The following is a 15,501-nucleotide window of genomic DNA, read 5'->3' on the forward strand; positions in this document are numbered from 1 at the left end:
TTCTCTGGATTGGAAAATTTCACTATTGATGGATGGGATGAGTCAAGAGTCTTGCAAAACTCACAAACCTTGCAAGGGCCTTCAAGGTTACACTGGCCATAAAATGTAAGAGGAGACAGGGAGACATCAGTAGAGCTGTCTGACAGTCGGGCTGGGTCCCACAGACACAGCTTCCCTGAATCATCCCCAGTTTATTTGGGGACTGTTAGAGATCAAGTAGCCTGATTCACCCACAGTCCTACACATAACTGATGAGCTCACTGGACCCCAGGAAAACCATTGGTTGAGCAACCTGGATTTGGGAAGAACCCGTTTTCAGATTATTGTTTCAGTCTCTTGGATTACAGACCTAGAAGGAGCTTAATATTCAAAGGTTCCCTTTATGATATCAATTGCTGTAACAAGTCTTAGAAGTCTCTGGAAAGTAGGAGAAAACAAGCAAGAAGCCTAGGGTCCCTGAGCGATTAAGAGGGAAGGGCTTTCCACATCCTAGATGTCCCAGCATGATAAAGCAGAAGCCTGCAGTTTCTGACTTCTAACAGCGCCCAGTTAGCCATGGCAGAAACCTTTTTGCAAGCCCTAACTGTTCCCACCAATCGATGCTATGGGAAATATCATCACCTAAGTGCCTCTCCCCTTACCATCCACTGGTCCAGTAGGAAGTGTACAGCTCGCATGGGGTGCTATAATCTAATACTGTAGAGCAATAGAACTTTTGTTTCTAAAACCTGGGGGCTGGAAGTGTAAGCTCAGGACGCCAGCACAGCTGGATGCCTGGTGGGGACCCTTACCTTGATTTAAAGATGGCCGTTATCATGCATCATGACACCAGGACGGGGAGACTGTCTCCTTTGTATCTTGTTACAAGGTACTAGTCCCATCCATGAGGGCTCCCAACTTGCACATCATGACCTCCTTACAGTCACACATTAACACCTTCTGTCATCTTCAGGGCCAGGATTATAAGTCACCTTCTAGGGACACTACAGCCTATGCCATAGGAATTGCAGCAAAACCTCAAAAGGACACATAAGGCCAAACCAGAGAGAAACTTTAACCTTTCACCAGTCAGAGGAAGGGACCACAGTGCAGATCAAGAGATTACAGTGTATGTGCACACCAGGGCTCACTGTATCTAGAAAGTACAACATAACACGACAAGAACGATCTTAAAACAAGCAGAAGAATGAAGAACAGAGATAGGGGCAGATGTTGGGGCTGAAAATTGCAAAGCGATACAAGAAACGAAACAGAAAAGCCCAGATCCTTCCAAAGGAGCCACTGAGGTCAGTTAACAATGATGAGAGTGACGTGATTAGAGCTGAGCAACATCCCTGTAGCCATTTGAGAGAGAGAGAGACAGCGCAGCCTTGTGCTTGCGAGCCTAAGCGGAATTAAATCATCTATGCAAAATCTACAAAGCTGTAAAAATCAATGGAGAAGAAACAGATGATCTGAATACCCATTTAACACTCAAGGAAACTTAAAATATCATTCTGGAGTTCCTGGGTGTTTTGAGATACGTGTTCTGAAGGCCTAGGCCAGGCTACAGCTCACTAAGTAGCAGAAGGTGGCTTTGAACTCCTGACGCTTGCCTCAGTCTCTGAGTGTTAGGATCACAAGTGTGTACTAGAAAGTGTGTATTGCTACATCCAGCTCAGTCTTGTGGATTCTTGAAATCAGTTCAAGCATCTGACACAGCTATTAAATTCTGGGGCTGTCATCATAAAGAAATAGACTTGTTTACACAAGCTCTGTAAACAAACATTTATAGCAGCCTGACCAAGGATAACGAGGTTGAAATTAGACCTAGTGTCATTTAACAAGCAGTGTTCACCATAGCACTCTGGTGCTGAGGAATAGCTCGCAGAAATTAAAAGGAAGGTTGGCAACAAAACAAATGAGACAATCTCCGAAGAATCACCTGTAGGAAATAGTACTCCAAGCCCCAAAGGTAATGTACTATTAACTGTAGTTTACATTTCCTTCAGAGTATGTGAGAGCTTAGAGAAGTGTAGAAATGTAGGAAACAACACTGGTTTCCAGGTGCTATGAGAGAATGAGGAAGAAGGGCAAGATGCTACAGTGAGGAAGCTGTGACTGAGAGTGAGGGAGACTGTGAGTGACAGCGAGAGATACTATGAGTGACAGTGAGGGAGGCTGTGAGTGGCAGTGAGGGAGCTGTGAGTGACAGGGAGGCTTTGGTTATGAGGTAGTCTGTGAGGGACATGAGAAGCTTTAAGTGTAGGGAGCTATGGCAGTGAGTGATCTGTGCCTGTGCGACTATTGTTTCTTTTCACTGGACCTAAGTTTCTACACTGTCTGTGTACTTGCAGTAGGTTAACTTTAGGATCCTAACTAAAGGCTAGACAGGTCACCTCAGGGATGCTCCTCTCCACTATAGTCACCTAACAACACAGGGTGTCCCTAACAACATAAGGGTATAAAGCTTCTAACACTCTAGATTTCTCCAAATGCAACTTCATACAAAATATCCAGTCTTAATGACAGAGTAATACCCATGGTTCTGAGACACTATACTCATGAAACTCCTGCTTCAATTGGCAAAGCAAGTAAGATAGGAGTGTTGTCCAGAGTCCACCATCTAGGAGAGAGGAAGCAACTTCGTAAAGCACTCATTGTCCAAAGACTTTTCTTTCTCAAATAACTGTTTCTTAAACAAATGAACAATCATCTTTTAAGAAAAATACACAAAAGGGTAAAATAATGGTCAACTGAATAAGAGACTGAGAAAGATCTTATCAGCCTATCCTCAACCCTTGAATCGTCACATCCCCTGGTACTTTGAAGTCAATGTTGCCTTTTTTTCCAAAACAAAAGCCAATCTTCTCCCTCAAGCCCTTTTTCAACTGACAGAAAGAGAAATACAGAGGCCAAGAACACATGTGTAGACTCAGTTTTATGAGCAAATTGTAATTATGAAATATTGATAACTGCTACTTCTGAGAGGAGCCCACTTGGTCCTTGGAAGATGGTACCAAGACTTGTGATAAGTCTACAATCAGGGAATGGAGAGTGGGGTGGGAGGAAGCAATGGAGCTGCGGAAATCAATGGAAAGAAGCTTGACCTCTACTGACACCTACTAAATAATGTACAAATGCAAAAGGAGGAGCTGGCAAGACACAGCAGCAAGAACCACACTTCCTGTATCCCCGAGTAAGTCCAAAGGCAGGAGACAAGGACTCAGGCTCCATCTGTGCCCTTACTGTGCTCATGGTCTAACTGCCATCAGGGCTCATGAATGCTCGCACCATTTTCTGTGGGATATAGTGGGCACATAGGGAAAAGCCTGCTGAAAACATGCAAAAAACTTAGAAGCAGTCCTACAAATCACACCTTTGTTAGGACTCTGAACATGTTTCTCTTTGCCAACTCTGAGGCACCTCTCCAACTCTGTAAACAATTATATAACATTTGAATATAGGAAAATTATGAAGAGAAACTGACTTGGGTAATGTCGTTGACATTTGCTGTATTTGTATCACACACTGAGAGGGTTTCTCAATGGACCATTACTGGACATTTTGCTTATGTACTGTCTTTGTGCTTGGTATTTCCCTGGAATGAAAGTGTAATCCAGGCATACAGCAAGTGAGTCAGAATTCATAAACAGGATGCTGCCGTTGAGAAGATTTTGCAGTAACTGAGGATTTCTGTTCAGTGTTCTCTGGTCTGACTAGACTGTGATCTTAACTTCTCTTGGTCTGATGAGTCCCACGTCTTACAGAAGGTGTCCTGCTGATGCTTTCCTTCTTTTCTGGATGGAACTTTACATTCACACGTCTGACTTTTTAATTTCCTCTTCCTTGGACGTCTTCAGATCACAAACATGAATCATTTCATTGCTGTTCATCTTAGAAAATCAGTTCCAAGAGGGAAGTCTAGATTGAGGCACTCTGCCCTCTGCTCATCAGAGCTGGCAATGAATGCTCTCTGGGGGTGGGAACTTCCTGATCAGCAGCTCAGACTCCTAGAAGAACACTCGTGCAGTAGTCAGGAATCTGACGATGTCACTTAATATATAAGTAGGAAATCACTTATGCTGTAACTAAAATATTTTTACCTCAATTTCAAGAAACAAGCATCTCATATTAGCTATGTTTTTATCTCAGTGACCTGAATCCTGATATATAATCTGACCTGTCAGGAGTCTATTCTAATCAGTTGAAAAATCTAGATTAATTTTTTAAATAATCAGAGTCTTCGAAAAATAAAAATGTGAACAAATTAAAAAATCCTCACAGTATAATTTCTTAAAATTTTTCTTAAATTGTACTCATTTGAAACATAAGCAAGCATTTCTCTAGTTTAGACTCCAAGTGTTTTCCTACCTTCAACACCTATACATTAAGAGTTGGTCCCTCCCCCATCTTGTATGGTATCCATATCTGAATGAGTCAAGGCTAGAGCAGACACAAAATTATATGTGAATAAGAAAGGAATCAGATTATGTATATACACTTATGTGTAAGTATATAATTGATCGTTAAAAGATTGCCCTAATTATAATATAAATGTCTTCAATTATGCTTAGTATATTTAATGTGGAAACCCAGGAGGCCAAACTTTAAACCCAATCAGGTTACTGTCAGCCATAACCTTTTTGCTTATGTGGCTGGCCATTGTATTTGAAAGTACTGCATTCATAGATCCAATCGATTACGAGTCAAATGTTTGTACAATTAATTATACCTGCTTTAAACAAGGGTAGTCCATTTTCTTGATATTAAAGTGCTGTAGTTCCATGTAACCAGTGTAGAGATTCTGTCTTGCAATAGGGATTACAAATATGGGAAAAAATAACAATCTATCTAAACAGGTACAGTTCAGGGCAGTGAGTAAATCCTCCACTATTTTCAAAAAGGATACTTGCTTTTCAAGTTTTCAGCATCCTTGAGAGTTCTGAAAGGAGTCACTCACAACTACAGAATGGGTAGCTATAGTTTCAATTCACTATACTTCTGTTGCATTTCAATGTGAAATCCACCAATGTGAATGTGGCCAGATGAGTTGAGGATCCGGAATGAGCTTCGATGAGAAATTGGAAGCACTTAAGCAGCATGTAGTGTATGCAGTGCTTCCTAAGAGGAGAGAGCCTGGCTCTTCATGGGACACTTCTAGAATCAGCGTCAGTGTTTCAGAGTCCCTACGAATGGTACGATGAACTCAGTTCTCTCAAGTTTGGGGGTTTATTGTTATTTGTATTTCAATGGCTTTCATCTATAACATATTGGCTAAAACTTAAATATTTTCTGAATATCAGATGAGTAATTATGTAGTGGGTCACTGCTATGGAATACATTCTTATATTTGGCAGTATTTAGTTTCACACTGGTAAATTCCCATATTTTTGTCCACACTCCTGTTCTTCCACTATTTCTGTCATTTCAGTGCTGTGCCTCCACTGAAGCTTTTATTGTAGCTATTGTTCTGTGTTTGCAGAAGAAGTCTCCAATTAATTTTGACTCTGCTTCTTACTTTCTATAATTTTTTTGCTGAGCCTTACTATCTTTGCTAAAAATGGATAGCTAGGATAGACAGATGATAGATTGATAATTAATAATATATAGTGTATACAGTATGTATATGTATATATATATAAGATAGATAAATGATAGAGATTGCAAAACTATGATAGATAGATAGATAGATAGATAGATAGATAGATAGATAGATAGATAGATAGGCAGGCATACAGATGGATGATTGGGTGATAGACTGACTAAATATGAGGAAAACCCTCTCTCTAGGAGCAGAGGCAGTTCATGTCTGAGTGGCTCTGTGAGGTTATCCTCAGGTTCCTAGAGGCTGGAGACAAGCAATGAGACATTTTCAAGCACATTGAAAGAAAAGTGAGCCCAAAGCCCTCATTCAATGAAAGTACCCTTCAAAAATGAGAAGGAAAAGAGAGACGGGCCTCTCAGACGGAGAGCAACAGAGATTTTCCATAGACACCCATCTGATGAGAGAAGCCACCGTGATGGTAGACACCTATGCATAAACACTGTGTGTTTTTCCCCTTGTGGGTTTTCTATATAGTACCATATGTTTGAAACAAAGAATACTTTATTACATATGGGCAAAATAGGTATATTAAACTATATTCTGATGGGAGATTTTACCTTTTACCAAAGTGCAGTAAGTGTTTCAGAGATGTATTCAAGCTGACAAGCCAGCACCACAGGATAATGACCTACTGTGCATTTAGAACACGCCATTGGAACCACTGCAAAAGTGTTTTCAGTGATACACAGAAAAAAAAGCGCACTCAGATAGAAATAAATTCTAACCTATATAAATTAGGAGATTTCTGGGAAGGGGGCAGAGAGACAGAGACAGACAGAGAACAAACAGAAGCAGACATATAAGCAGGCTCATACTATAGCATCAAGGTAATTGCAGTAGATATAAGTGTTCCCACATACCAACTAGATACAACAATGATAGAGCAGCTTTAAAAGTTTCCCAAAGGTCTGGTTGATATACACTCAAAGACTAAGAGTCACTCATTGTCGAAACACTGACTTTTCTTCTTTCAGTAGTGGTTTGGGTTTTTGTTTTGTTTTGTTTTGTTTTGTTTTGTTTTAGAAGAAAGATTATAAGGCTGAACAGATAGGGGGATCTGGAAGCAGGGAGTATATTACCAAAAGATACTGTATGAAAGAAATCCTTAAAAATAAGTAAGTAAAAACTCATGATATTAGCTGTTGAAAGTAAGTGGATGTAGGACACAGACACGAGTAAGAGGGAAGCAAGATGAGCCACAGTGTGTCATCATCCTCCGGTGCAGACCAGAGGGCAGCATTTACCAGATGAAAAGATGCTTTTTGGGATGGTGATCGAAAAATATAGTGAGAGGATCAGATGCTCGTCCATGTAGTCACCAAGTCGCTTGGGAAGCAGAAGCTGATGAGAGGATCTGACACCCTCTCTTAACACCTGATGTAATGACGTAAAAGTTTAGAGGAGATTTCAAAGCCATCCCACTGTAATCTGCAGCTAAGGCTCATGCACAGAGCAAGCCATCCCAGGACAGGGCATCCTGTCCTTCCTGTCTGTGGAAGAGGAACCTGGCTACACCATCTTCTACATCCCTGAAATGGACAGATTTAAAAGAACTGAAATTGGATTGAGAATTTTGTATGAGCTGACTAGAATAATATCAGAAATCAGTGAGTTAAAGAAAAGAGAAAAGTATTCAAATGCCTGGAAAGTAATATTTAGAACAATCTAACAATGAAAATAACCCCACCAACTTAATAAAAAATATAGGAAATTAGGTGAAAATATATCACGAATCATGCAAAAAACAGTGCTGAATCTTGAAGAATTGTTTAATGTTGAATTGCAAAAGGGGACAAGTGTCAATTCATTGTCTCAGTTTTCTCCTTAAGGACATAGAAGAGAAAGAACAAAATAAGAATGAGCAATCAACAAAAGTGAAATTTTCATTGTAGCCTATGAATGGAACAATACGGCTCTTTGAATATCCAGTAAAATCAACGAACTGCTATCATTGCGCATAAGGGGCTTATAGCTAAATACTGCAAAATTAATAAGACGTAAAGGAGAGTGATAAATGGGAAGAGTGAAAGAAAAATTCTAGAGCATAGAACTGGTAAAGAATTGACAAAGTATTCTTGCAAGACAACGCTAAGTATTATATAAAACATAAGACAGACAACACACAGACACACACACACACACATATAGACATGTACACTCTCATGCACACGTGCACACACATCCACTTGCACTGTCTGTTTCATTTTCCACTTGAGTCACAACAATTGATTCCACAATGTGGTATTCCGCCTATCAGAATGGCTAACCTAAGCAAATAGTGAGAACACACAGTAGTGAGAATACAGAGAGACTGCATCCCTTGTAGATCACTGGTGTGAATGGGAAATAAAGAGAGCATATTGGGAAACTGGCTGATTTTATAAAAAAAACCCAAATCCCTTTGCTGTATAGAACACTAATCATGTACCAACTGTGCCTATCAGAGAAACAAATACTTCGTTCCACATAAAGCCTTTGCATGTATAGACAGTCTGGGTCTGTCTACATGGAGGGTTCAAATTTGAGACCAATCTGCAAGTTCCCAAATGGATAAACATTTAAGTTATGCCTTTGCATACTGAGAAATACTACTAGGCAATACAGATGGATGTTTCATTGATTCTGGATGTATTTCCCACAAATAATGTTGAACGAAATGATGTGGATACCAAAGATACCATACCACATGAGGAAATTTTATAAGTAGGTCTGGCAAAATTATAAGCATGGAGTGAATATTAGTGGTGGCAAGAGGATAGCCGGTATGTGTTAGGAGGCAGGTGCGTCTCTGAAAAGAGGGATAGTTTATCCTTGTGGTGAGCGATGCATTCTCAACTCAACTCCCAATTCCCTGTGTCCTGGTTAAGATAATAGACTGTGGTTCTGCAAGATTTTATCATTGAAGAATCTGTGTTAGAGACGTCCAGGGTCTTACCTTATTATGTTAAATGAAATCATCCAAGCCCATAGTTATCTAACATCAAACGCTTAGTGAAGAAGTGCACACACCTACAAGAGCAATCGAGGTGAATATGCCTCGTAACGTGGACAGCACAGGTCTCCAAGAATCAGCCGAGCTGTTCCAGGGATGAAATTACTTTTACATAAACATATGCCAGAGAAGCAAGAGTGAAGAAGTGGGTGATTTTAGGACTATGTATTTCAATTAATTTTGAGTATGTGTGTGCAGGTGTGTGTGTGTGTGTGTGTGTGTGTGTGTGTGTGTGTGTTGCCTGCTTAACCAAATATAAGCATCTAATTTATACTTGAATGGATCTAACATGGAGAACTTGGTAGACTATTGTCACATTAGCCTGCTCATGCATAGGGACAGAAGAACCTGGGTTCCAGGTGCAGAAATGTGTCAGTCTAGGGTTTGGCTTCTGTCGTGTGTTTGTAAGCACTGTGTCTGACATGGTCAGCTTGGAGGTGAGAAGATATTCCCAGTCTCTGAATTTTAAGCATAACAAGACTATTATTTTTGTTTTCTTGGAATTTGGGTTTTGGGATATTTGGGATATTGGGATTTTGGGATATTCTGTTGTGGTGGTGGTGAGTGTTTTTATTTGTTTATTTTTGGTTATTGTTGTTGTTGTTCCTCCTCTATTTCCTCTTCCTCTCCTTCTTTTCTTCCTCCTCTTCCTTCTTGAGACAGAGGGTCACACCATAGTTCCAACTGATCTCTAGTTTGTAATAATAGTCTTCCTTAACCCCCTAGGTGCTGGGATTTCAGGTGTGATGCCCCCAAGACTGGTGACATATTTCTTCTGCTTTGCAAACCTTTCCTAGTAAAAAGAACAGACCTTACTTCACCATGAAAATCATATGTGTGGACACATCTAGCCCCAAATCCAAAATATGAAAATTATCTCAATTTGAAACATTTTAAGAACCACTGTTACATATGCCTAATCCTATACTACAAATGTTGTTTGATTGAGACTTTTGTTTTATATTACTTGCAGGTTATGTGCTCAATGTAAAATACCAATTATTTTTATGGCTAGGCTTGGTTTTCAACCTGCAGAATATCTCATTATGTATTTATATACTTAAACATTAAAATTATCCCCCAACCATGTTTGAGACCACATACTTTATTCATGGTTCCAGGGGCTTACGGGTACATCAGGGTCCTGGGACTCGTATACCATGACAGAGACATAAAACAGTAGAAGTTTATTGTTCCATATTACAGACCTCACAACTGACGAGACCACACTTCTGAAATCAGGTGCTCGATGACATGCTGTCCCGCAGTCTCTGAGGAGAGGTCTTAAAAGGTCCTCTCTGACTCTGTGTACTTGGCATGGTCTTAGCCATCCCCTATCCTGTTGTCCTGGGTTCACTCCCTCTTTCTGTGTTGCTACTTCATGGACCCTTTGTTCTCATTTGTCTGGGGCTAATTTCTGATTTCTGATGGGATTCCTTCTTTGGCCTATCAGTTATTTGACTGTTCATTTCTTGCATTGTTAAAAACATTTCTATTGTCTTTTTGCAATTGATTTTTTAGACATGATTAGTTATTGAAAGATTAGAATTAAGATGATTTCCCTGGAGAATATCCCACACTCATTTGAGGAGTCTGCCTGGTAAAAATTCTGTAATGGGAATCCAGATGTTTAGCTTAGTGCATGTGTTACACTCTTGAGCTCCTCACTTACCTCTTGTCTGTTAGTGATTCTTGTGTAAAGGGTGATGAATGTTTTAAACAAATATTACAGCTCTCTACTACCCTACCCTACCCTACTCTCTCTGTACCCTATCCTACCCTCTCTTTCCCTCCTCTCCCCATCCTCCCCTATTCTTTCTCTCTCTTCCTCCTTCCTTCTGCTCATGTTTGCTTCATACCACATGAGCATGAACTGTTAGGTCTCCCTGCTATGTGGACTGTCTGCCAGGGCTGGCTCCCTTGTCCTTTATGGTCTCCATAAGAATGCTTACTTCTTCCACTTGAGTCCAGACCTCTGCAGGGGAAACTCCTTACTTCAAGGCTCTATGTATTCCAAAGCAGGTCCAACACAGTAGCATGGTATTGGTACAGAGACAGACAGATAGACCAATGGAACAGAACTGAAGACCCAGAAATGAACCCACACACCTATGGGCACTTGATTTTTGACAAAGGAGCCAAAACCATCAAATGGAAAAAAGATAGCATTTTCAGCAAATGGTGCTGGTTCAACTGGAGGTCAACATGTAGAAGAATGCAGATCGATCCATCCTTATCACCCTGTACAAAGCTTAAGTCCAAGTGGATCAGGGACCTCCACATCAAACCAGATACACTCAAACTAATAGAAGAAAAACTAGGGAAGCATCTCAAACATGGGCACTGAAAAAATTTCCTGAAGAAAACACCAATGGGTTATGCTCTAAGATCAAGAATCAACAAATGGGATCTCATAAAACTGCAAAGCTTCTGTTAGGCAAAGGACACTGTGGTTAGGACAAAACGGCAACCAACAGATTGGGAAAAGATCTTTACCAATCCTACAACAGATAGAGGCCTTATATCCAAAATACACAAAGAACTCAAGAAGTTAGACCACAGGGAGACAAATAACCCTATTAAAAAATGGGGTTCAGAGCTAAACAAAGAATTCACAGCTGAGGAATGCCGAATGGCTGAGAAACACCTAAAGAAATGTTCAACATCTTTAGTCATAAGGGAAATGCAAATCAAAACAACCCTGAGATTTCACCTCTCACCAGTGAGAATGGCTAAGATCAAAAACTCAGGTGACAGCAAATGCTGGCGAGGATGTAGAGAAAGAGGAACACTCCTCCATTGTTGGTGGGGTTGCAGACTGGTACAACCATTCTGGAAATCAGTCTGGAGGTTCCTCAGAAAATTGGACATTGAACTGCCTGAGGATCCAGCTATACCTCTCTTGGGCATATACCCAAAAGATGCCCCAACATATAAAAAAGACACGTGCTCCACTATGTTCATCGCAGCCTTATTTATAATAGCCAGAAGCTGGAAAGAACCCAGATGCCCTTCAACAGAGGAATGGATACAGAAAATGTGGTACATCTACACAATGGAATAATTCTCAGCTATCAAAAACAATGACTTTATGAAATTCGTAGGCAAATGGTTGGAACTGGAAAATATCATCCTGAGTGAGGTAACCCAATCACAGAGAAACACACATGGTATGCACTCATTGATAAGTGGCTATTAGCCCAAATGCTTGAATTACCCTAGATGCCTAGAACAAATGAAACTCAAGACAGATGATCAAAATGTGAATGCTTCACTCCTTCTTTAAAAGGGGAACAAGAATACCCTTGGCAGGGAATAGAGAGGCAAAGATTAAAACAGACACAGAAGGAACACCCATTCAGAGCCTGCCCCACATGTGGCCCATACATATACAGCCATCCAATTAGACAAGATGGATGAAGCAAAGAAGTGCAGGCCGACAGGAGCCGGTTGTAGATTGCTCCTGAGAGACACAGCCAGAATATAGCAAATACAGAGGTGAATGCCAGCAGCAAACCACTGAACTGAGAATAGGACCCCCGTTGAAGGAATCAGAGAAAGAACTGGAAGAGCTTGAAGGGGCTCAAGACCCCATATGTACAACCCGAGCTTCCAGGGACTAAGCCACTACCTAAAGACTATACATGGACTGACCCTGGACTCTGACCTCATAGGTAGCAATGAATATCCTAGTAAGAGTACCAGTGGAAGGGGAAGCCCTGGGTCCTGCTAAGACTGAACCCCCAGTGAACTAGATTCTTGGGGGGAGGGCGGCAATGGGGGGGGGAGGATGGGGAGGGGAACACCCATAAAGAAGGGGAGGGGGAGGGATTAGGGGGATGATTGCCCGGAAACCGGGAAAGGGAATAACACTTGAAATGTAAATAAGAAATACTCAAGTTAATAAAAAAAAAAATTCTGACATCAGGCTTGAAGGCCTGACTCAAAAAGCAGTCTTCTCTCCACTAACAAGAGACTGGGAAGGGAGGGTTTGGTGTGGCAGATATTGGCACAGACTGTTCTAGGACTTTAAAGTTTTGCCTGCTTTGTTTATCTTTTTTCAGGCTTGATTGTTATAAACCTTTGACAGTGTATAGAGCAAAGACGTCTCATTCTATGTCCATTTCTAAAGTAGACTAAGCTTGGAGCTGCTTCAGCATCCATGTTGCTGACATCATTCCAAGATCATCTTCAACAGGACAAACTATATAAAATAAACCTCAAAGAGGCAGAAGGAATTAGGCATACAGGGCTCATGCCACATGCCCTGAGAGAACTGTACTCTCTTACCACATTTTTGGAAAAGACTAATCACTGTTCCAGAAGGAGACTAAAAATGACAGAAAACGGGTATAGAGAAAAAGAGAAAAAGACATAGAAAATGAATCTTAAGGGGAAAAGGGACTTGAGTTTTTTTCTAGGAAAATTTGCTTTCAGAAAGATAATGATAGCTCACAGTGTGACTCAGAGTTGGCATGTCTTCTCTGCATAACACTTGGCGTGACGAACGGGTGTTAATCCTCTTTGGCTTCACATGTTCTGATGGGTTAGCTTGGTTTGTCTTGTCTTTCCCATTTGTTTTCATTTTAATGTAAGACAGAATGTTAAGTATTGCAGAAGCCTCAAGGCCTTCAGTCTTCCTGAAGACGTTGTGTTTTTGGCACATTTTTGTCAATGTGTCCCTGTGATAGGGAGGAAAGATCTCTCCATTCACAGAGACTTATGTTGTTTTTACATCTGATTTGGAGAGAGAGAGAGAGAGAGAGAGAGAGAGAGAGAGAGAGACAGAGACAGAGACAGAGACAGAGACAGAGACAGAGACAGAGACAGACAGACACAGAGACATAGAGACGCAGACAGAGAATACTTGAAGAATACTTTGTAGGAACCAACTATCTTTCTGCCATGTTTGTTCTAATGACTCAGGATGTCGGGCTTAGCAGCAAACACCTTTATCTGTTAGCCTATGGCACTGATCCTCCAGTGTGCAGAGACAACAATACTTAGAGCTGGCTTGGGGACTTCTCTTGCACATCAGGAGTATGGCATCATTAAGCAATGGAACAAGCAGGTGGAGACAGAAAGGCTTGTAAAGAACTTCACTGATGCACATTTTCAGAGACTTCACATCTTAGCATTAATTCTAGGGGACAGTTAACACGTAGAAGAATCTGAGATGTAACCTATAAAACGCATTCAGGATTGACTTGAATTTGTGTGTGTGTGTGTGTGTGTGTGTGTTTGTGTGTGTGTGCGCGTGCGCGCGTCCCTGTGCATTTGGGCATGTATTAATAAAATTGGAACTCTGTAATGTTAGACAGTTGTTAAATTTACTACATTTTGACACATGTAGATAAATGATATGAAAATTACATGGATTTGTATCTGACACACAAATAAACCAAAACAAATTTAAAAGGAAATGCAGACTCTGTGGAAGCAGAAATCCAATAATTTCATGTCTTTAAAAGTGGGCACGTAAGGGTAACATTTATGCAGAGCAAAAGGAAAGGGTGGACATCTGTGGCGAGAGCAACCTTGCTTCCTCTTTGGTGTGCTGTGTCACCTAGGATGGTTTATATCCTATCCTGTAATTACAATTCTTGCAACAGTAGAAAAACATCACTGGAAAAACACATGTGGATTTACAGAATGACTGACAGAAGAGAGGCAAAGGCAAAGAGATAGATGACTGGGCAGGGGATAAAATAAAATTCAGGTTGAAGAATGATCCACTTTGAAGATCCAAAGTTCATAAAATAAATTACTAAGGGGTGAATTCAGTGTACTCAAAACAGGTACATGGAGTCATGGGTTTGGCTCGTCCACAGTATCTATGAATTGGAAATGCACAGTCCCGTCTAACCAAGTCAGATTACAGAGTCTACGAGATTTGTGTGGTTCAGGGAGACTGAGGATGTAAAGACAGAAGGACATGAGCATCAGCAGAGCCAGCTGCCAACACTCACATGATGCTAATCATGTCATTGGCTCTGTCTTGCACAGTTCATAGGCGTTGAGCTTTCATTTAAATCTAAATGGCACAATTGTCAATAATAGAGGTCCTACTGTTTATATACACAGAAGTACAGAGGTATTTATAAAGGCAGTCAGGACAATAAGGAGCCTGGCACATCCCGGAGTAGACATTGCACTCAAGCGTAGTTGACCAACACAAACTAAACTGTTTAAAGAAAGAATGAAAGAACGTGAAGCTGAGTGGTAGGGTGGATCTTTGTGGGACTCACAGAGAAAAGCAATAAAAAAAATTATTCTGTATGAAAATTTCAAATAATTTTATTTATTACTTATTTGTTCATTTATCTATTTACATTTCAGTCATTCCCCCTCCCACAGTTTCTCATCCCATCCCTTCTCTCACTTGCCTTTGAGAGGGTGCTCCCCTGCCACACCAGGCCTCTCCCTTCCCTAGGGCCTCAAGTCTCTCAAGGATGAAGTACATCTTCTCCACTAAGGCCTAACCAGGCAGATTTCTTCTATATTTGTGCCAGAGGCCTCAGACTGTCCCATGTATGCTCTTGCTTGGTGGGCTTGTCTCTGGGAGCTCCCTGAGGTCTGGATAAGTTGAGACTGCTGGTATTCCTCTCGGCTTGCTCTCCCATTCAGCTTCTTTAATTCTTCCCCTAATTCAACCACAGGGCTCCCTGACTTTAGTTCAATGTTTGGGTATAAGTATCTGCTTCTGTCTCAGTCAGTTGCTGGTAGTACCTCTCAGAGGACAGCCATGCCAGGCTCCCATCTGTGAGCACATCATAGCATCAGTAATAGTGTCAGACCTTGGTGGATCCCAGGAAATGGATCGATCCCAAGTTGGGCCAGTCATTGGACTGCCTTTCCTTCAGTATCTTCTCCGTTTTTATCCATGCAGTTATTTTAGACAGGAACAGTTCTGGGTCAGAAG

Source organism: Rattus norvegicus, chromosome 16 (genome assembly GCF_036323735.1).
Source record: "Rattus norvegicus strain BN/NHsdMcwi chromosome 16, GRCr8, whole genome shotgun sequence".
In the NCBI taxonomy this organism is placed as follows: Eukaryota; Metazoa; Chordata; class Mammalia; order Rodentia; family Muridae; genus Rattus; species Rattus norvegicus.